Here is a 21,853-nt window from a genome sequence, read left to right as displayed (position 1 = left end):
GCTGAAGCAGCTCCTGATGGTGGTGACCTTATTGATTCTAAAAGTCATAATTTAAAGAATGCTCTGATACTGGCCACCTCTGGTTTGGAGCCCTGAAGTGTTGAATATTAAATAAATAAAAAAGACAGTCTATGAAATGTTGTATAACTTTCGCTAAAGAATATTTGTAGTCAAAATACTGTCAAGGCAACTGAATGAAACAGCTTGTAACACTGGTTGGTTCACAGACTCTTTAAAATGCATCTCGTATTCAGATTGTATCTAGAGATTATCTTAACCTGATTATATTTACACCTGGTATTAACATGTGTCTCCAGTGTCCACTTTGAGATCTGTCTTAATCTTGTTTGCCCGAGTCCAAAATAAAATAAAAGAGGTGAAGAAGACTAGAAGAAGGTGGTTGCCACCCGTGATGCTGCGTTGTTGTGTTTGCTTGCTTTACGAAGCGGTGGCAGAGGCCGTCTTTGACAAGTGGACTGCTGAAGAGAAAGCAGAGGAGAATAGTGAGTTATGCAGCTTCATTTTGTCTTCTGTCCAGAAGACGACCTGGATGTTGGAATTGTAGATGATGATGATGGAGAGTGATTGGGACCTTTACAGATGGGTGTCAAACCTGTGCGTTAAACGTCGATTTTATTTCCAGAACACTGCGGCCTGTGTTGTTCAGAAGAGAAACGTACTTGTGCTCAGCCATACAATTGGAGAAAAGGGTTGCGGTAACCATTCGGTACCCAGCAACAGGCTCAGAATACATCACCTTATCCCACCTGTTTCTGTCCATGTAGCTGTTGTATGTGGATTGGTAACACAATTGCATTTACACTTGTGTTCAAAGTGGTCACAATGTGTCACTGATAAATATATTTTAACACAATTCTCTGTAATGAAATAGAAATGAGTTTCATTAAAACTCTATTATGCTAAAAAGAAGAGTGATGTAAAATAATGAGGTGTGTAAATATTTCATTAAATTATTAATTTGTGAGTTTGTTTATATATTTTACATAATTTATTAGTGTTAGTATTTATATACAAAGTACTAAAAAAAATTAATGTTGATCACTTTAGGGCTCCATATTCCCGTTATGTTATTCAGCAGTCATCCCAAGCTTTCCAACCACCTTGCCAACAGGATTTTAATTTAGTTTATCTGGTGTTGGGAAAGTGGCTTGACTTCAAATTTTTAAAAAGTCCACTCCATCTCCTACATCAGTTTAGACTACCATTTAATCAGAATAATTTTGGGAGGCATTTTAATCTTACTGCAGCCTGACTGTGAGTCCACCCCCCTGGAGGTTTAAAGCATGGCCTCCTGCCTACAGGTTGATGAATTAAGTCACTACAACAACAGAATGTGAGGACAGTGATAGATCACAGTGTTTCATCGCTTCTCTAGCTGTGGCACAAAGTCATTGGCATACCTTGTTCTATTTATGCAGTCTTACATTTACGTAAAGTGTCAACATGCTGTCTACTCTGCCCAAATGCCACATCACATATTGGCACCTCAGCACTTGTTGGACTGGTCGCCTAGAGAGTGTGTTGTGAATGAAGGCCGAGGGGTAGCGCCGCAAAAGCCATAAAACTGGAAAATATAGCATGACATCTGATTTAGCAGGAGCCTGTTGGGAAATAAAAGAGGTTAAAAATGTGTTTAACATAATGTGACAAAGGCCTAGAAGAATTTAAGATCAAAGTCATGCACCACTATCAAGTATCAAAGGAAATTAAATACTCTGCTAAAGTATCAATAATCACTTTCACAGATGGCTGGAGCAATACAGGTTTCAAATATATGCAGGATGAAACAGCCTCCAAGTTTAAAAAAACCAATAAAGATGAGTAGTGTCGACCTAATATCACCCTGATTTCCCTTACGGGGCCAAAAAGGTTGGCCCGGCCCCCTCACATCATTCATTCCACTCGGTTTCCAAGCACTCCCAAAGCATCACTTCAGGGATTCATTTGACACATTTATTGCCAAATGGTGTGATTTCCAAGCTGGGCAGCAGTTTCCAACGTACCAACAGTGATCTCACTTGCACGGCAGACTGATTTGGCCCTCACACTTGTGTTTCCTCATTTGGTCCTTCAGAGGGAAAGTGGCTAATGATGAACAGTGTCGTTAATAGCCTGTAGCACTGAATGCAGCATGCAGCGTCTGTCTTAGTATTGACCAAATCAGGGAGCTTGATCAAAGACAAGACAGCGGGATATTGCAGTATTACTCTGTTCTCAACAATAGTTAGTGTTATGTCCCTTAATTTACAAGTGGTAAATTCATTGTTTGAACTCAATATATTTATTACTTGCCATGTGTAAACTCATACCGAAATATGCTCAAATATATTTAAACATATTTAACGGAGGGTTAGTTATTTTCTCTATAAAGCACAGCCATGAAGATTGCTTGTTACTAACACCTTCTTGGATTGTGAAGATCATAAAGCTCCAGATTTTATGTTATATTCATGTATAAGAGGGCAGGCATGTGTGGCTGCAGAGAGAGGAGTGTTTAAGGAGAAATCCATTTGAATATGTATGTACTGGTATTCCCATGTCATCGGTTTTCAAACTGATGAATGTGATTTAGATTTATATTGCACCATCAGTCACAAAGGACCAGCTGCCAGGACTCACTGACCACGTTATCTCATTGATTTTTAGTTAGCTATCATTAGTTATGATTCCTTATGGTAGCTTTGTGTCCCCGAGTCTTTGGTTCAACACGTAGTTACAATCAGCACCTAACACACAAAGACATTGTCTTTGTGTGTTTTGGGATTTTTGACATTCTCAAAAATCCCAAAAATGTGCACACACACTCGTACACACAATGTCTCAGACAAAAGTTAACACAGACCAACCTAAATCTGAGAGATGTAAATTTCCAAACAGACACAAACACACTTGATGGCGCTGTCATCACTGTCATCCCACCAAATGATGTTTAAAGATGAGCTGGACATTGAAATGCAGAGAGGCTCGCCGCGCTGCTGCTGCTAAAAATAGAAAACACCAAGGTGGAGGAGAGCCCTTTGTTTTATGAGTAACCTCAGCGCATGACACACACTTGAACTGGTGACATTATGTGTGTGAGAGATGATAACCGTGCCTGTGAGTCTGTCTTTTTCTGTGTCTGTAGCTGTCTGTGTCTCAGCCTGTGTGTGTGTTAGTGTGTGTGTGCGTGTGCATGCGCCACGAATCACAGGGCAGACTGTCCCGGAGATGTTATTATTGTTGTCGGCAATGTTGTTGTTGCTTTAAATTACATTTCAGGGATGGCTTGATGCTTGGCAGCATGAGACTGCGCTAAGTGGAGGAAAGTGACTAAGGTGGTTATGATTTGTGAAAGACAGAGGAAGAGGCGAAGAGGAGGAAAAAAAACAAACTGAACCAGCTTCTGACCTTTACCCATTTGCTCTCTGAGGCCAGATTTAGCACAATCCTCTCCTCTGAATTCATGAATGGCAAGCAAGATACGAAATGGACAATCGCAGACGTATCCAATCATCTGTGAAAATGACTTGAATAGGAATCATGTGAGGTGGACAGTTGCAGAAAGAGTTGTGTGTGTTTCCCTCAAAGGAAGGAATCTGAAGAAATAAGCAAAACTGAGGAGAGTGTGCTCTTTGAAGTGGCTGCTGGTTGTCCAACAGTTGAAGTCCTTGGTTCTCAAGCACAGATTTATTTCTTGATGGTTTTCTCTCTCTCCCTCTCTGTGTCTGGCTCCCTCTACATTTTTCCCTCTCGTCTCTGCCCTGTTATTTCTCTTTCTCTTTCCCTCTCCACCCTACTTGTACTGCTTTCACTCTTTAATTTTCTCCATCTCTCCTGTCTCCATGTCTGTCTCCCTCTCCGTCCTCCAAAAATTCAGCTCTTGTCTGTTCTTCTCTCTCCATAAGTGGATAAACGTTTCAGCTGCTCTCTTCCAATTAGCTTTCGTGCTAAAATGTCAGCCAACGGTCTGAATGTGTGGCGAAATATCTTTCACAGCGAACGAAGCAGAGGGCAAAGTCTGCAAATGAAAACTATCCAAATACATTGGCTTACTCAGACATACATGCCTCCATCACCAAACTAGAACACAGAGCAACATTCAACAGATGGAGCATCAAGTGCACGAGGCAGCCCTTACATTATGACTGAACAGAGCGAGACTGAACCAAATATATTGAAACCAAAAGAATGAGCTGAAAGATGCCAAAGTGCTCCAAAGAGCTGATTGGACCTGTAGAGTTGGTGATAATACTCTGTGGGTTTGTCACTGTGAGCAGCTTTTTTCATTTTATACAGTCATGTCACCCACTGTTGAAATAGAGATTTTTTTTTATCAGTGCAGCTTTAAAATCACATTTCATACCTAGTGAGGAATCCCAGTTTTCCTGGTAAAAGAATTATAAATTCCTGGTAGGTAATCATTTTAAAAAGCTTCAATCCTAATAACAGTCTAGCACTGTCACGTAATTCTGTGCAGAAACGAGTAGGTTTACAGTGATAACATGATTTATTATGACGGTGGAACAAGAATAGTTACTTTTTCTGTATTTCTCTTCCCCGTGTTTTGCTGTCACTTTCATTTCCTTCCCTCTCTCTCCCCCTTTCTCTTTTCCTCCCCTCCTCTACAGTTGCTAACATTCCCACATCTTTTTTCCTGATTACCTCCACTCTCGTCATTTCACTCGTCAGGTTCACTCCCCTCTGTCCTCCTCTATCAGTCTCTCTCTTGTTCTCTTCTCTCGCATCCCAAAATCCCCCTCTCTTTCCGTCTCTCTGCCTCTCCCCTCTCTCTCACCTCTGTTCCTCAGCTCGCCACATTACTCTCTCCTCACCTTGTGATCTCCTCCATCCTTCGTCTGTCACTCCACTCCAGGGTTGTTTACTACCTTTATCCCTATGCCTCACCTTTCCACTGTCTTCTCTTTGTCCAATTTCCACCATCAGTCCCATATGTCCTTATTACTGTCTCTTCCTACCTGGCTCAACATCCCTTTACTCTGTCCTGTCCTATAACACTTTATCTTACATTTTATTTCCTAATTTACTTATCCACTTTGCTCTAGTCTTTTCTCTCCTGGCCAATCCAGTCCCTCTCTTGCCTAGCCTCTTCTTCTTTTCATTTGGGTGTAATCTGTCACAGCAGCATAAACCCAAACCTGGCTTATATAATCTGATAAGAGTCACATACACACACATAAGCTGTCCAGCCATGTTGCATGCATGACTGCCGGGTGTTTCTGCATGCAATGCATGTGTGAGACGGTGTGTTCACGAGTGCATGCATGTGTGATTGTGAAATCTTGCAAGTGTCATCTTCATTGGACCGGGTGGTTTGTGTGTGTGTGTGTGTGTGGAGCAAGAATTGTCGTGTCTGGTGATTTTCTAATTGGATTAAAGGAGGGATGAGGATCATAAGAGCGATAGATGGGAAAACAGTAAAAATGAAATGCAGTAGGAGTGGACAATGGGCGCTCTTAAATACACATAATCCACTGTTGTCATGCTATTGCGTCTCTGTTTCTCCGTATTTTTCTCTTTCAATTACACTGAATGCAGATCCTCAGCTTTTCAGTCTTTTTCAAACGCTCACACACCACTACTGTGCAAATATAACACTTCAGTGCAGTTTCAGTTCCCTTTCACTGAGCAAGTTTCCATTATTTGTCTTTATGTATGTGGAAGTTTTGCGTCCTCTCCAAACCCTTAGATGTTGTTGTGACCATTTTCAAAAGGGCACGGGTGTCAGCGTGAATCTGAAAATAAAGCTGTTTTTATCTTTTCTTTTGCTCCCTGAAAATAATGTTCTCCTTTGAAAATACATTATGGACATGGAGTGTTTTCACTGGCTCTCTGTTCTGCTGCTGTGAAATTCCACCCCCCCCAAAAAAAGGGCAGTGTGGGGTTTATCATACGGGAAAGCATTGAGCTAATGAAAGACTCGCTTCCATTTAACTTCATTAGTTTTACCCCAGCTCTGTCGCTTCCATTTCCTGAACACAAACAAATCAAAAGCAGGCGTGTTATCCATCTGCTCTGTTATCAAACTGTACTGCTTCTTGGCATCGCTCACAGGCCCACACACACACGCACACGCACACGCACACACACACACACACACTGTGTGATACACCTCTTTTTGGCATTCAGTTAAAGAAGCAGTAATTTCTCATCACCACAGGGGTGTTTACTTTTGAAATTAAAGAAATGGCGGAGAAAGAAAGCGGGGTGGGGGGGGGGGTGCCAGCTCTTTATGAATATGGCTGAGCGTGGAGCCAAAGGACTTGTAAAGTGCACTTATTTCTTGAGGAGAGCCGTGACGAGGCAATGGAGCTGGAAGGAGAGTGATGAAAATAAGATTTAGAGAAAACAGAGAGGGGTGAAGGAGAGAGTATCAAAGGAGACGACAACAGAGGGGTTAATCACAGTGGGAGAAAATAAAGACATGATGACAGATGAGGATGGAGATTAATTGAACTGCAACTTACTCCTTCAAAAAGTCATCTGCCATGCACATTGGTATTGTAAATGCATTCACTCAAGTACTGTACTTTAGCACAATTATTAGGCACTTATAATTTGCTTGAGTAAAGTTTCCATTTTATGCAATACTTTATACTTCTACTTCAGCACATTTCATAGGGAAATACTGTACTTTTTAATCAAGTACATTTCAGTGCATTTCTGTGTTAAATAAGTGGTTCACAACCGCTTTAGCTTGTGACCACTAACGAAAAAAAGTATCTGGAGCTCAATTTCACGTGTCAGATGTCTACAAGTTGTTAGCAGTTCCACTAAGGAGATATTTCCTCTTCAAACTTCTCAGATGGTTTCATTTCAATATTTTTTGAAGCCCAAAAAGCAAAAAAAAAAAAAAAAAAAAAAAAAAAATTCTCAGACAGGGCACTTTTAAGTCTGATGAAGATACTTGTATTTATATTATATTATTTATATTTTTACGTTATTAAAGCATAGGACCTGTGTTCTCTTTCTACCACTGGCCTTGCAGTAGCAGAAGCATTTAATCTGCGTGCCCCCTTCTTGCAACCACTTCCCTTTCCCTGTTCTTACTGTCTTTGTCCCTGGGATTTCCCATGAACTTGCAGTTTCATAAACAAGTCAGCTTGATTAAACCCACTGTTCACGAAGCTTTATTCATAAAGTGATCGCTGGTCCCCTCAAATCTTGATTCCTTTTAGGGTTTGTAGTTACAACCACACGTCACTTGGAGTGAACGGCTCAGCTGCAGCGAATGGCTGTGACATCAAAGCTTTGGGTGGAGGTGTAAAGGCATCCAGGGTGAGTGCAGTGCAAACAGTGCAGTGTTTGTGTGCGTTAAGAGAGTGCATCCATGTATAGGTCTATATGATGGAAAGTGAATGTTTGTTCAAACGTTGTGCTTTTTAGTTGTGAACTCCAAGTGAGTATGTGTGTGTCATCATGGCCCCGCAGCAGAAAACACACTTAAATAAACAGCCTGCGCAGAAGTGTATGTCTGTGTGTGTGTGTGTGTGTGTGTGTGCGAGTGTGTGTGTCATCAAGTCATTGTAGCAAAAAAATCTGTACGAGTCAGGGAACATCATAGAACAGTCTGTATGGAAGTATGGTGCGTTATTGTATGTTAAGTTTAATTGTTCACTCTCAGTGTTTTTATGCATGATAAGTGTGTGTGTGTGTGTGTGTGTGCACGCTTTAGCTTGCTAGCTCCCTCAGGCTCTCTGCTATCCTCTCTGTGTGTGACATTAGCAAGGGACCGAAGTCTGAGCACCGTGCTGCCAGTTCCTCTCAACATCATACACGCACACACACACACACACACACACACACTCACACACACACACACACAGAGTCAAAAGCAAAGAAACGGAGGCTGGCAGATACTGGATATGAACATCTGCAATATGACTTGTGCTCTCAGAGAGCAGAGTGCACGTGTGTGTTTGTGAACAAAACGTATCCATGACTTCATATCCATAGAAAGCCGGAGGGAAGATTATGCTGATTGTGTGTTGCGTAACACCATACGTGTAATATGCATTATGAGATTGCATACATTACATTATGGGGATTATCTAAAGCCACAGTTCGAGATTTGACAAGCTGCCAGGGCCAGTTAGAGGGAGGCTCACACTCTTACAGTCCACAGCTGCATGGAGGCTATTATACAGTTTCTAGTTTGTTTGTGGCTCATTAGGAATCACAAAACACCATGGGTACTATGGGCACGATGTTACATTAAATATGTTACTGTAGACATGCGTGAAGAGCACACACAGCATCACATGACAGTTCATGATTAAATAAATATAGCATTTGCTTACAACGGTGATCAAACACCTGCTGTTAGTAATACATTACATTACATAATGGCACATTACTTAATTTTCCAATTTTTCTTTGCTTATTGAAACGTTTCTGTGATTTGTTTTGATGTTTTGAATCTTCTTGATCCTTTTTCTTTTTCTTTTGGTCACTTGTCGTTATTTTTGTTCTACCTTCAACTGTTGGCAGCAATTTTTTTATCACTTAACTACTACTTTCACACACTTATTCACACTTATTTTACACTCCTGCAAAACAGAGTTTGGACTCAATTAATCACGCGATACTGCAAGGTGTTTGTCCATGCCGAAACACCTCTCTGTATAACTGAGTGTAAGTCAGTTATACAGAGCCCAAATTGAATTAAACTTAAACTCTGGCAATTTAGCCAGTGTTACACTTAATACTGCTATGGGATGATTGTAACACATGACATTCTCTGAGTCTTTTTCCACTGGTTGGATTCATCCGGTTATTTTTTCCCTCTCATCCCTGATCATGCCTTTATAAAGGCTGTGTAGCTATTAACCTCCAGACCTAGGGCCATGTTCATTAGGTTCATTCTCTAATGCAGGCCTAATCTAGAGGTAGAATGAAACATTCATACACACTTCACCATTCATCTGTCTGCTGATACTCCACCAAACCTCTCTGGCCTGTACAGCCTAAAGGGCCCACTGACACTTTTCTCATTTCCTCCTCTGCATCATTCTGCCATTACTCTTTCCTCTTATCTTCTGCTTTGCTTTTTTTCTCCTGCTATCCATGTCCTTACTGTTATTTTCCCTCGTTCATATTCCTATGTGTGTTTCCTATGCGTAATCCTCTTTTTCCTTTCCTCTCCTAACATCCTCCCCTCCCTCTTCATCACTTCCTCCTCTGCCACTAACCAGCATGACAATCTGTTGCTTGCTTGGATCTCAATCGCAGCTTCAAACATGCTTTTAGATGGATCAAAGTAGATATTAAGCACTAATACACACACATTTGCAGGCACACACACATGCGGGCATCACATGCATCCATCTCTGCACCGTCACAATGAACCTGTTGCCAATTACTGGCTTCAAAGACTGAATAAATGCTGTGCAGTGTCTGAATATCTCTGAATATTCACATACACACCCACACACTTGCAAACCCACCCACTGAAATTACACGCACATGAGTACAGCTCATGCATGTACATAAAAAATATATGAAGGTGAAAGCAGCAACATCAGAATAAACGTGTGTGTGGTTTTCTGTGTGTGTGACAGGGAGCGTGTGCTTTTGTGTGTGTGTGACTGCCTGTGTAATGAATGCTTGTAATTCTCCGATCTGCTGGTTGAGTAGGATGTCGGGCGAGAGTCGAAAGCTTCAAAAGCCCTTTCATGCCTGCCTCAGTTAGGTCGCATCGACCCCTGGACTGATTGACCAGCCTTAATTTGACCCTTTGGGAAAGGAAAAAAAAACCCTAATCGAACTTTGGAATGCACATGCACACGTGTACATTTTAGGGACGTGAGAAACTCTGATTAACAGGCTCTTTAGCAATGTGAAAATTAGCTGTGGTCAACACCAGGACTTATGTTGTCATTGTCATTTCTTAGTATGTTTTCTTTATTTTTCCTGTTTTCATATTGTTCTCCATTGACAGACATTTATTAAATTATGCTTATTTATGTGGTTTTATTAATGTGACCTTTTTCATTAATTACAAACTAGGTGCACATTATTTCAGACCCTTGCTAAAGCTACATTAACAGATTAACTCCACTATGTTCACTAGCTGGTCTCTGTGTCCTTCTGCCTGCTGGTGTTGAGCAGGTAATGTACAGTGGGTTTGTAGTTTGCAGCCACAGCAGGCAGCTGGAAACAAGGCTGATGAGGTCTGGCGAGACTGAAGCAAATACTAAAGCTGCAAGATTTAAGACCAAAACAATGAGCTGAAAGACATTAAAAAGTTACATACAATACAATAAGATACAATCAGGCACAGAGGGATGTTTTTGCACTGGGTCGGACCTTCAGTACATTTCCATGTATCGACAAAGAATAAATAAAGAAAAGCTCTTGAGATAGAAAGTCAATGTAAAATGTTTCAGTATGCTTTGGAAAAAGCGTCACCATGGTGGTTAACTTACTTTTACATTGACTTATACATTGACTGACTATGTGTCTTACGGCTACACACATGAGAGCTGACAAGTACAACTGCAGAGAACATTATGTCTGATTCTTTGCTCAAAGGCACCATAACTCTAAATCTTGAGATAGTTGAGGATTTTACTTATTCATTTCCTCCAGTCACATTTACCAAGTCAGTCAAGGGATTTAAACTGGCAACTTTCCAGTCACAAGCCCACTCATGCTCCTCTAACCTCGCTGCTGCCGCCGTCCCCTGGCGAACAGGCTCTCTCTGCTCTTAGAGCTGTATTGCCCGGAGCTGTTGGTCAAAAGCAGTGCTTTAATTCATATTTTAAAAGAGAAGGAGAAATGACAGGCAGGGAGGAAGCTGATTTCACTCAGATTTACTCTGAAATCTTCTGTATACATGGTGTGTGTTTTCATTGACCTCCTTCACCCGCCCTGTCAAACGGTGTCCCGGTTTGATGCGAGAAAACACTATCGATCCAAAGATTGAAAAGCAGCCGGGAGGCTTGGACTAAACTCATTTCTGAGGATTTCTCATTTCTCTTGTCTGTGTCTTGCTCTGCCTTTTCTCTCTGTGTCACACATACACACACACAATCACCCACTCCTCTCATACCCGTAATGATAATGTTAAAGACCTTTGTATCTCATTAATCACCATGGCAACAGTTTTGGACCTACTTTCTGCACTCCTTTTCTTTGTTTAAGTCTCTCTCACAAACACACACAGACACACACACACTCGGAGATTTTATTCACCTCTACTATACAACCATCTATATTCAGCACAGTATTGGATATTATTAGATGTGATATACTGCTGATGCACACTCGTTGCTTAGATTTTGTGGCTGCTGGATGTTGAGTGATTATATGCAAGTCTGTGTGTGTGTGTGTGTGTGTGTGTGTGTGTGTGTGTGTGTGTGTGTGTGTGTGTGTAGGAGTAAGAGCTAGTGAGAGTGTGGGAACAGTGGAAACAGAATGAATGAGTGTCTGCTGGAAGCTGTGGCAGGTGTGTAACCCCCTAAGGGCAGAGTTACATTGTTAACTGAGCAGTCCTACATCCTTTGTGTTTCTCTGTGTGCGTGCTCCAGGGCATTCGCAGTACTAGGTAATATGGATTGGTAATGTAGGTTGTATCAACTCAAGTGTGTGTGTGTTTCTGTGCTGTAAAGCAGGTGAGAACAGCTCAAGATGTCTTTGAGCGAGAGCAGATGGGAACTCAAATGTTATTGGAGCGTATGCTACATGATTCATTTATGTGTTTGTGTGTTGCTGCAGCTGATTGTGTATGTATGTGTGGTTGTCACCCTGATGAGGTTATATAAACACAATTTCATACCAGCCAAAGCACAAAACAGCAAGCGACGTGGGACGTGGACGACGCTACATGCAGGAATTATTCAATGGATGACTCGGTTCTTTTGTACTTTTGTGTTCGCAGTGGGCTGGAGTTGGCTTTGTATCCAAACTATGAATCTGACCTCAAAGCCGTGCTAAGCATGATTTTTTTTTTTTTTTTTTTTTTTAACCTTCAAAAAAGTGTCCTGTCCTTATTCGAAGCTAAGCTAACCATCTACTGGTTGTAGCTTCATATTTACGTTTGTGTTTTAAGCTTCAGGGAAAATGGGAAGTGGTGTTCCATTACACAAGAAAGGCCACATATTTAATGAGTGAGGTGATTGTTTAAACTGTTGTCTAACAACTATGCTGCTAGAGATGATAGATGATGCATCAGGATCTGTCCCATTCAGCTCAGCAGGTGACTGATTGAACCATCACACTGTACGTTTGCTTTGCAGAGCATCACATTACAGTGTTGGGAGGAAAGAAAACCTACTGAGTTTTTACAAGCTGGGAAAAGCAGAGACACTTCTTACTACCTGCTTCCTTTGAAATAGCTATGGCGTCTGTCATTTACTGCACCTGTTTACCTCTGTGTTTGCTGCAGGTCCTGAGCTTTGGGGTCATTTTACCAAGAGGCCATTTCAGTCAGTTCTGCCGCTTCAATAGTCAGGAGAGTGATTTGTGTTTAAGACAGATGTAGTTGCCAAGTGTTGTTGGCCAGTTGAAGTTACTTTTCCCTCTTGGCAGTAACTTTTCAGCTATATAAAGGCTGTGGTGTGTTTTCTCCAATTTAACATTACAGGACCCAAGTTCCACCAATGTAGCTTGTTAATTTTATCTTTTTTTTTGTGGCTTTCTTTCAGTTGATTCATTTTTAGATCACTCTTCCCTCAGAGCTGCAGGGATTTTTGGATGCATCCTATCATAGAGTCCTGAGCTCATGTGCTCTGGTTGAAAATTTTGTTGAGATACTCTCCGGCTGCACCAGACTGAAAGACATTAAATCAAAGTACTCCTGAAGGTACTAGGTGGGGGGGATATTGCTCTCAGCAGGGATTGAGGATTTCAGACTCAAGCAAAATCTATAACAATTCCAGAGTGGTGTTTCTATGGAGGAATATCAATCATGTTTTTCAGCTGCACCGACTCATAAGCTTGAATGAGTTTTTGGACGTGACCTTTGTAAACGAAATATAACCTGACTTACTGACTGTGGGCCTCATCATTTTGTGTGACGGTTCTTTTGTTTTTTTTTTAAATGAAACATCTGCACTCAAAAGCACATTTAACTCCTGTTTGTGATTCACCTTGCAATTCCTGGATCCATTTTTTTCTGTTGAAGTATTTTCACCTTCTTTTCTGACAGACTGCATAGACGTGTTGTTAGAAGACAGTGAAGGCTGTGACGTGAACCTTTTGACTCTGGCTCTGCAGCTGAGAGTGTGACACTTCTGGCATGTTTGGTGCCCAAGGCATGATTGCCAGCCTCCTTAAATGACCTCTGACAGAGCAAAGCACGCAGTGACCACCACTTGGAGACTGACATCCTATAAAATCTTCAGAGAAGCACGAGACGCAAATTAAAATCTCAAAGAAATACAAGTGAAACAGCTGCTTTCAGAAAACAACAGTTGAAAACACGTAGAAGATTAGGTCTACTTTCAGCAAACAGAAGTTACTCAGCAGAAAACACACAAGTCTGTGTAATTAGAAACTGAAGGGCTTGGTGTCAGGCAGCTAAGCCTTCTGGTCTTGTTGAAGCAAAGACATCAACACTAGATGACTTGCAGTCAGACCTGTCATCTGCCGACCCGCCTGACTGCTGATATTGAGCACTCCTGTGGGCATAAGAGGCCGAATGGGAGGAGGTGGTGGTGAATGGTGCCACTGCAGAGAGAAAAGGGCTCTGAGAAAATATTTAACAGCTCCACTTGCTGTTACTATATTGTCACTATTGCTATTGCACTTTCAGCTCACATGTAGTGAATTCAAACACACTGTTGAATTCACTGGGGGGGTTGAATGTAGGGACACTGTCCTAAGCAGCCTTGAAGACCTGACCTGGTCAAACTCCATGATGGCCATGAGCAACAGTGTAAGAGCCCTTGAGGATGTATGTTTCCTTTTACACTGTTTCCATATGTAATAGACACCATTTCCGTATGTAACAGATGTGTATGCATGTTTATTTTACATTATGTAAAGTTTAGCAGTGCCAAGCCTCCTCCAGAGAGCACACAGAGCAGGACAGATAGTCAGGTCATGGCAAAGTCAAACTCCCAGTTGTGAGCAGTGTCTGAAGACAGGTATGAGTCATCCCCCCTGCCAACTTAAACACCTTTGAAAACATTTGGTGCCCAGCCATTCATTCTGTTTGTGTGTGTGTGTGTGTGTGTGTGTGTGTGTGTGTGTGTGTGTGTGTGTGTGTGTGTGTGTGTGTGTGTGTGTGTGTGTGTGTGTGTGTGTGTGTGTGTGTGTGTGTGTGTGAGCGCACAGAGGTTATTGACTCTCTATGTCTGTTGGCAATGCAGACAGCCAAATAGGCAGTCAGCTGCAACAGTGAGTCACTCACTCACCCTCGACTCAATACAGTGCCATTTAGACAAGGCCACAACACACTCTGAGGTGTGAGTGCGTGTGTGCACACACACGTGTGTGTCTGTCTTGTGTATGTGGACTTACATTTCACATTTCAGCCATGTGTTTGTGTGTGTGTTATTTTTGCTACATGTCTCTGTGTTGGTAAACAGTACATTGCAGGTGAAAGTTGTGTATGTCTGTGTGTGTGTGTGTATTTTCCGGCATCTGTATTTGAAACTCCATGTTTCTGTTTGACCTTTGGAATTCCCTTGGTCAGTCACACACCACTGCTTCACCATAGATCCACACCACACACACAGCAATCATTGTGTGTGTGTGTGTGTGTGGGTGTGTGTGTGTGTGTGTGTGTGTGTGTGTGTGTGTGTGTGTGTGTGTGTGTGTGTGTGTGTGTGTGTGCACTGTGCAGACACTGAGAGAACCAGAAAGAAGGAGAGAGAGCAAGAAATGACATAAATGTTTAATTTCAGAGGTGAATTTGTACGATTTTTGATATTGTTCATTTATAATTTAATCCCAAAGTCATGAATTGAATTTAAGGAAAAAAATGAAAGGGACAAAGATACCGAAGAACAGAAACAGAAAAAGAGACGCCAGCTCTAGGCCCACAGGTCAGAGGTCATTTAAATGCTCATAGTTTTAATAAAATTATCATTTAACTGCTTTCTAATGGTTATTGAATGTGTGTGGTGGTTTCATTACAAGCGGACTCTTGCCTTGTGCATATGGTTCATGGCTCAGATCAATATCTGAATCCTTGCATTGGTTCACTACAGGATCAATAATGTTTACATGAGCAGGTAATTGAAATGTGCTCCCGAAGGACGCAAGAGGCGAGAAGGATTCAAATAAAGTCTTTCCAACATGATTGGGCCAGAATAATTAAAAAGGTCTTTTTCATTAGCTGCTAACTGCAGCATAATGGACGAGGTTGTGTTTTCTTTCTTTCTTTCTTTGATGAGTTGGTTCTGGCTTGTTCTTTGGATCTCATATGTTTTTCTTTTTCTTTGGATCTCCAGCTCTTTTTGCGGTTCTTTGGACCCTAACTTGGTTTGTTCTTTAGTTCTTTCTTTGGTTTCTCTTTTGCTCTTTTTTTGGCTTACTGTCTTTATTTCATAGTTGACAGTATAGAGATAAACAGGAAACAAGGGTAGAGAGAGAGAGAGAGAGAGCTGCATGCAACAAAGGTCCCTCGGCTGGGAATCAAACTGTGGATGCTGTGGTTATGTAATATGCGTCTCAACCAGTAGGCTACACCCAGCTTTCTGGCTCTTTAATTCTTTGGCTCCTCTTTTGGTTCCTAAGTTTGCTCTTTGGTTCTTTGATTCTTTGGTTTCTTTCTTTCTTTCTTCCTTTGTCTCTTTCTTCAAAACGTTCCATTAAAATCTCTATGTGTAATATATTTACTTAGGAATCACTTCCGTGGTTCTAAATCATTTAACATGGCAACTAATTCCTGTGTTGACATAATTAGTTTTGCTGATCTCGACTTACCCTCTGTTTAATTTGTAGCCATATGTTCCAAAGATGCTGATGTGTGCAGAGGGTGCTGTTTTATTGCACTGGTGAAAGTACAAATCAATAGAGCCAGAAAGAGGGAAATGGAGGAAAGAGGAGACTTGATGTGTGAGTGAGAAAAAATAGAAAGTAGAAAATTAGAAAAAAAGACAAGTGAGCAGTTGAAAGAAAAGAAAGATGGAGGAGTTGCAAAGCAACATTGTCATTAAGGAATGAGACAGAAAATAGGAAATGCATGGCAGGTGCAAGTGGCTGAGGGATGAAAGGATAAATGGCAAGAAGAAACAGATGAAACTGAGGCGCAAAGATGTAGGAAAATGAAGGAAGAGAGTGATGAAGTGAGGAAAATTCAGTAGTATAACTAACTGCAGACAGATGCAACTGGAGGAGGCAGAGAGTGTGGAGAAGAAAATGCAGACGGCAGACGGAGGTGAAGAGGTGGAGTGAGAAGTAAAAGAGGTGAGAAGAGGCATGGAGATTAACCAAATTGAGAGCCTGACGCAAAGTGCGGTGCAGGGCCGTGGCAGGAAGTGGAGAATGGATGGATGATTGCTATGGAGATGAGTGTGGGACAAGATTAAACCTAATTAGTACATTATAATGACTTTGTAAGGTGAAACGAATAGATGGAAGCCATTATGTTGGAGATAAGGAATGGAGACAGGCCAGCTCTTTAATGAAGAATAACACTGATTCTAACCAGGGCCATTTTTTTTGGAAAATCCTCTGTAAGGTTGTAATGGATTAAGAGGAGTTTGAGCAGATAAATGAATGAATGAAGAAAGAGGGAAAGAATAAACAAGGAGAAAAACAGAGATGAAAGCAGGGTAGGATAGAAATATATGTCAACATGGCAGAGAAAGCAAGTCATGAAGAGGAGAGAAGAGAGAATGATCTCCCTTTATCTCTCTTTTTATCACAAAGGAGATAAGAATGGTAAAATGATGAGAGGTGGCTTCAGGAAGACTAATATAATACTGACTGAGAGATCACATCAAGAGAAAATGAGAGAAATTAGTGATCCATGATAATTAACAGTGGAGAGGAAATACAAAGAGAAAAAGGAAATGTGTTGAAGTACAGCTAGTGGACGCTTTGCCATAAAGTTTGATAGATTTCTGTTCCCCCTCCGGATGAATCGGAAACATATATTTCTTATGTCATTATGTGTGGTTGGCGTATTTTCAGTTCTTGCCCTTGGTGTGCGTTGACCTTGCTCTGCTCTGCTCATCAGCACCATGTGAATGTCTGTGGACATGCTGTCTCATCTAATGTGACACTTAAGGAAGATGGACTAAAACAGAGGAGCTCAGAGCTGGTGGCACACAAAGAGCATAGTTTATATAGTATTAACTTGCTTTACAGCTGTGTTTGTATGTATCCAGGTGAGTGCTCCTCTCACGGTCATTCACGGCTGAATGAAGCGAAGGAGGCTTCAACAAGCTCTAGTCAATCTCCCGCATATTCTCAACTGGGCACTTACTGCTTTACACACACATGCTGTTTCATATGTGCAGTAAATGCTCTCCAGTGTGCACGGTCATGCATCGAAATACACGAGTGCCATTAGCTTCACGTCGCTGTTGAGGGGAATATTGGAATTTAATGGAGGTGAACCTGAAATAGCATGTATATTACATTCAACACAACATTTATCCCCGGCCAGGAAATATGATTGCACAAAAGCCACTGTAGCAGAGACGGCTGGGGCCTAGTGGTTAATAAGGTGAGGCTGCGACCTCAAGATTGTCAGTTTGAATCCCAGAGGAGGCTGAAATGTCTGGACAGTGTGAGACAGACACACACACACACACACACACTGTGTCCTCCTTCAGCAGCCGCCGTCACCCTGCCCTTGAACAAGACACTATAGTCCTAAATGAGGCAGACAGTGCAGAACTGAGAGTGTGAGGCTTGGTGAAAAAAGGCAGCTGTGCTTAACCAACCTCTTATAGTTAAAGGTTAAAGTAATAATGTGTGGCATTTTAATGTGAATGTCCGTTTTGCTGCGCTGTGCTTACTGATAAAGTAATTTAACCTATTTACAAGTTTTAAAATCTAAGCTCTATACTGCAAACCAGCTGTAAACAGGTATACATGGGCCAGAAACTCCACCACAGTAATGTCCCTGTGTTGGTTAGTGTCACAAACAAACCTACTAGTAACAGAACTATTGACATGTTGGTTGACAGTGAGACACATCAGTTGGTTACTGTGTAATATTCACTCAAACGGAGTCGAGCGAGCAAAAAAAAAAAAAAATGTTTTTCGAGGATTTGATACTTGTTTGCATTCCACAGTCGTCTCTGAGCAGTTTCACTACCATTAGCAGTTTATTTAAATTTAAATTTTAAGGCTGAGTAGCTCCCCCATTTCCTTGATGCATTTGATTGTGGGACAATCAAATAGCACATTCAAAAATCAAGAGGATTTAGTATGCACACAGACATCTTTGAGTACTTACTTTTGTAATTTTTTTCAGTAAATACTCAAAATCTGTTTTACATTCGTATAGATTTGGTTTCTCTAAGGAAAAAAATCCTTGGCTGTACATTAAATGATCTCTCGTATTTTCTAGTACCTGCAACAGTAGCTTGATTGGAACAAACCATGTGGTTTGTATGAGCGATTGTAGCTTACAGTGCCAAAGGAATAGAGCCCCACCAACATAAGATGAAGGAAAAGTTGTCACAGTCCCACCTACAGTGAGTAATTTACAACTGATTTTGGAGAGTGTAGCTCAGAGACATAACAACAGAAGGAACCTCACAGTCGCCGCAGCCCCATGTTCAGATGTTTACACTCTCTCAAATGCCTGCATTTAATATTTCAGTGCTTGTAATTTAGTGCAGGGATTGGTTGAGAACTCCAGAGGCTCATATATTTTACTGCTGGGCAAAGGCAGGGCGACTCAGAGGAGATTTGTTAGGGAGCTGTGTGAGAGAAGGGCATCTGCATCTTAATTGATTTGAGGCTGGATATTTTTAAATTTATGTGGACATAAATAATTCACACGAATATGCGTGCGTATTAGTAGTTGGTGTGCATGATGTCTGTATGAGATACTGTAATTACTATAAATGTTTCCTCTGTGTTTCTGTAGTAACAGAGTGTGTGTTTGAGTGCTCATTCTCAATCTGTGTGCTGTTACTGTCAGATATTGTGTTTAAGTGAGTTATTCTGTGGTCTAACATTAATCGTACCAATAGTGTGTGTGTGTGTTTTGTGTGTGTGTGTGGTTCCCCGCAGCCAAGCCAGATGGTGGTGTCAAGTCCAGACCACTGAGATCAACTTCTCTGACATCACCGTGCCACAGACACACTCTGTCTGTCTGTGTGTGTGTGTGTGCATATTTGTAAGTGTGTGTTCATCAACGTGTGTGTGCTGCTGGACCAATCAGAAGGTCAGGGTGACTCAGGGACTAACCACACCTGTTTGTAAGAGTCTCTGTCTAACTTTGTCTCTCCTCTTCCCCTCTCTTTGTCTCTCTGCAGCACAGGGGTGCTTTCACCCATGGCTGCACGCACTCGTTGAGCGTGCTCAGCATAATGAGCGAACACACACGCACTCAGACACATGCGGGCAGCAGCAGTAATTAACAGCTAACTGCGAGAAGCCATTATCATTACAGGAACGAGGTGGGATCAGACGCTCCCACCTACATAATGGACAATTAGTCCGTGCATCGTCAAGTGTCCAGCAGAAAACTCTCAGCGTCTGCGTCGTCAACTTGCTCTGCACTGATGTTAGTGCGTTTCTGACAGGAAATTCTAATATGGAGTACAAAATAGGTTTCAGCATAAACATTACCAATGGTTTGGGGTCATGAAAAAGCTTCTTTAAGTAAAGGAGACAATTTCAGATTTATCAGAAGAAGAAAGATCTACACTGTCTCCCCAGAGTTCACTGGAAGACATAAGATTACATAGAAAGGTTTGTGTTAGTCATTAAAAAAATACAATTTTGATGTAATAAGTTTCTTTTTGCGAGCAGACTTGTTATTCCAAATTCCACAGAAGTTGAATTTAAATTGGCTTGTGACAGTTTTTCTTGGAGCTGTAGTGGTTGTGCAATCAATTTATAGATGTCATATCTAAGACCTGTCTTTTAATTGACCAAACAGCAGTTGCAATAGCTGAAAAGCTTTTACTTTTTTTTTTTTTTTCCACCTGGTCCACTTCAATCTCTAGCTGTTACAGTATCAGTTCCACTTTGTCACAGTGTAATGGGTAATCTGAGATGGAATTCATTTTAAAATTAAACATCCCGAGCTCGCCGGCCAGCCAGAGATGACTGCATTAGAGGCCAGACAAATTGGGTGAAATTGTCCACCAGCCACTCCGGTCTGTGATAATGCATCCACTATGACGGCCATGTCCAAACCACCCTGCATGACTGCACAGATTGTGCTTGAGCAAAAAATTCTGTCTTGCTTTATCTTCTTTTTTTCCTTGGATTTCTTTCCCTGTCTGTTATTGTTTTGTGTAAAAAATTCAGATAATATCGGAGTATTGTAATTCATTGAACAATTAGGATATAATGTGGCATTGCGTGCTGTATTTTCACTCACAGATGATTGGAGGGTTTTAAGGATTTCGTGCAGGATGTAGCATCTTACCGGAGGCTTATACATGAGTCAAGACTGTATGTGTGTGTGTGTGTGTGTGTCTGTGTGGTTGTGTGTGTGTTTAGGATTTTTATTCCTCCTCAAGGTTAAAATGGAAATCCACACCATCCATATTAGTCAGGCTATATATCTCCTTTAGCTCCTGACTTCTCCTCCTTCTTTACAGCACTCCCTCATTTCCTCTTCTCACTGCTGCATTTGATGCTTTCTCCTTCCTTCTTTTGTCAGTCACATCGTAAATATAAACTGTTGTTTTCTAATCTCCTCTCCTCTCTGCAGCCTCGTCTTCTATCGATTGTGGCTGCCATTAATTAAGTGAATTTATTCCTAACGAGTCAAACACTGATTACCTTGTTCCGGTCGCAGAAACAACCACTATGCTATGCTTCAGACAGACCTTCAAACACGAGGTCAGAATAATCAGACTGTACTCAGACCGCACTGCCTTGCCATTACACCGGGGCCGATTTGAGTTAGATTGCAGCTATAGCTGCAGCCCCAAGAGGTTTTGCACCAAACGGCTGGAAAATAGCTGGTTCTGCTGCCAACTTTCCCTCACAAACAAAAGAATATCACAGGCAGAGTTGTGGGTTTCCTGAGCATTATGGGGCTTATGTTTCAGAAATGTCTCACAAAGAAAGATTTCCTAGAGGAGAGAGCTTGCTATTTGTGTGTGTGTGTGTGTGGGTGGGTGTGTGTGTGTGTGTGTGTGTGTGTGTGTGTGTGTGTGTGTGTGTGTGTGTGTGTGTGTGTGTGTGTGTGTGTGTGTGTGTGTGAGAATCCTCAAAGAGCTTTACACTACATGCTGTGGCTATTGACACACATGTTCATACTCACACTCACACACTGATCCTGGGGTAGTTTGGGGTTCAGTATCTTGCCCAAGAGAACGACCCCGTCTACTTACCGAGCCACAGCCACCTTGTGTGGATACAGGATGCTTAATTGACATGGAAACATCTAGATGCATCTTTAAAGTGTCCAGTTCAAATCACAGAGGGACCTAAAGTAGTATTTGGGTCTCGGAGTCTCACTTAAGTCCTGCACTCTTCTCTAATCAATGCTCACACAAGTAACAGGCTAATCCTTCCACTGAGCTCCCCGAAGTAGTCAATAAAGACAGAGTGCAGAGTATTCTACCCAAACTGTGGGGACACCAGAGAGGACACAGTAGAAGTGAGCTTGTTGACATTATTTGGAAGATGAGCATTCAAGGGTGAATCTGAAGAGAATGAATTCATGTGACAGTGAGACAGCAGGTTGAAATTGTGCGTCCCCAGAAACTGTGCTGTGTCCTCGATCTTTCAC

The 21,853-nt window shown here is 41.6% G+C and overlaps 1 protein-coding gene across 3 annotated transcripts in view; it reads left to right on the top strand.

The window, feature by feature from the left end:
* Window positions 1-21,853, top strand: part of LOC121176690 (sodium/calcium exchanger 1-like) — a 98,236-nt gene that overhangs the window by 15,496 nt on the left and 60,887 nt on the right. For 2 of the 3 annotated variants that reach the window (XM_041030732.1, XM_041030730.1), the window contains exon 1: window positions 6,900-7,296. The exons of the other annotated variant lie outside the window; for it this stretch is intronic. The gene's annotated coding sequence lies outside the window, so the exon portion shown is untranslated. Of the gene's footprint in view, window positions 1-6,899; window positions 7,297-21,853 lie in introns of those variants that run through there. 3 annotated transcript variants of the gene reach the window in all.

The sequence above is a fragment of the Toxotes jaculatrix genome, chromosome 23, assembly GCF_017976425.1.
Source record: "Toxotes jaculatrix isolate fToxJac2 chromosome 23, fToxJac2.pri, whole genome shotgun sequence".
NCBI classification, from domain to species: Eukaryota; Metazoa; Chordata; class Actinopteri; family Toxotidae; genus Toxotes; species Toxotes jaculatrix.
The sequence above is the reverse complement of the archived record's forward strand: the minus strand, read 5'-3'. Positions and strand labels throughout refer to the sequence as shown.